Raw genomic sequence first — 2,174 nt, 5'->3', positions numbered from 1 at the left:
TAGATGCATGATGTTTCTAATGGAGTTTGAATTTAAGATCTTCCATAAACCAAAAAAAATTTACATTGTGGTGAAGAGGAACCAGGTCCACAATGGCAAGATGTTTATGATTTTCTTTAGCTAGGGAGTTTTTCAGATAATTGGTCCCAGAATAAGAAGAAGGCACTGATTATAAGGAGTCTGAAGTTTACCATCATTGCTAGAGCCCTTTTTAGACTAGGCATTGATGGTGTGCTTTGAAAGGTGTGTGCCAATGAAGGGAAGAATGCAGGTAATTACTGAAGCTCACAATGGAGATGCAGGGGGACACTTCTTGACTGATATTACATATAATAAGATCCTTTAGACAGGTCTCTAGTGGCAGACCATGATGATCGACGTGAGAAATTTTTGTAAAACTTGTGATATTTTCCAGAGGATGGGGCGGCCAACAGTAGTTGATGACACCATTGACTCATTAACATCCACTGTGAATATTTATGAAATGGGGTGTGGATTTTATGGGTCCATTTAAGAACATTACTCAAAGGAGAATAGGTACATTATCATGACCACATGTTATGTCAATAAATGGGTTGAAGCAAAGGCCTTACCAGATAACATGACCAAATCAACAACCATATTCTTGTATGAGAAAATTATATGTATATATGGAAGTCTAATCAAGATTGTCTCAAATTAAGGAACACATTTTATCAATGAATCTATTTAGATACTGTCTGAGATCTTTTCAGTTAAGCATATAAAGTATACACCTTATTATCCCAGGTACAAGGGTTAGGCTGAAAGCAACAATAAAAACATCAAGACTATTCTTATAAAGATACTTCAGAAGGAGCCACAATAGTGGGTTGCCAAACTCCAGACAACACTATGGGCTTATCGGACTACCTATAAGATTACTATTGGAATAACACCTTTTAGAATGGTGTATGTAATAGAGATAGTAGTTCCAATGGAGTTTTCCATTCCCAATCTAAGAGTGGCAGTTGAACATGGTATGGACTTTAAGCACATCCGGCCTTTGATCCTTCAAATTTTTTTTGATGTGTAAACCATTTTATGCATTCATGGTCAAGCACAATCTCCAATTGAGCTCCATACAAATAATGTTGCCATGCTTTGAATTTTCAAAGGACATGATTGCATGGACTTCTCTTTCAAAGGACATGATTGCATGGAGTTCTCTTTCACAAGCAAAATAATTCTGTTGTGATGAATCAAGCTTCTTAATTTCAAGGGCAATTGGTCTTCCTTTCTGCAGAAGGATTGCTCCAATAGCACGGTTACTAGCATCCCTTTCTAATGTGAACGATATCAAAGGATCCGCAATAGCCAAAATAGGATTTGTAGCTAATGCATCCTTAAGATAATCAAAAATTTTCTATTGAGATTCACCCCAGTGAAAGGTTTTCCCCTTGTCTTTCATTTGGTATATCATCAAAACAATATGAGCATAGTTTTTATTAACAAACCTTTGATAAAAGCCTATAAATCCTAAGAAAATCTGTAACTCTTCTAGATTTTTGGGAGAGGGCCACCTCTGAATGGCATCCACTTTGTATTTATCCATATGTAGCCCATCAACTGAAATAACATGTCCAAAATAGCGAGTTTCCTCCTTGAGAAAAAACATTGATTCTTTGGCATACAACTTATTTTCTCGTAAAACAATTCAAACACCTACTTCGGGGGAACTCGGAGTCTGGGGAAACTCTCTTCACTAGATAGAGGGTCCATCCCCTTGGTCTTCTTAGACACCTCAGATGCAAATACTATAAACTTTCTTTTATTGTTTCCATGTTGTGTGCATACATTTACATGTGCAATGTTAGGCACATGAGTATTATGCAATGCTTTTTCATCCGGATCATCGTGCATATGCGCTTGCACTATGAAATCCTCAAGTGTCTTGGGGTCTTGGGTTTTGACATGCTTCTTAAGCTTTGGTAACCCACGGTGTGTGTGTGTGTGTGTGTGTGTGTGTGTGTGTGTATCAAAAATGCATATCTTTCGCATGAAGAATTTCATGAGATGTTTTATGATGTTATTCTCCCTCTGGTTTCCCAAATGTATCTTGATCCTAGCCTGGGTGCACTTTGTTGTGCGTGTGCAAAGTGTGATTCAGGATTATGGCAAGCATTACATGTTTCAATTACGTGGTGATTTTAAGG

Source organism: Adiantum capillus-veneris, chromosome 21, assembly GCF_014529385.1.
Source record: "Adiantum capillus-veneris isolate H3 chromosome 21, ASM1452938v2, whole genome shotgun sequence".
NCBI classification, from domain to species: Eukaryota; Viridiplantae; Streptophyta; class Polypodiopsida; order Polypodiales; family Pteridaceae; genus Adiantum; species Adiantum capillus-veneris.
This window is presented reverse-complemented; position numbering follows the sequence as displayed.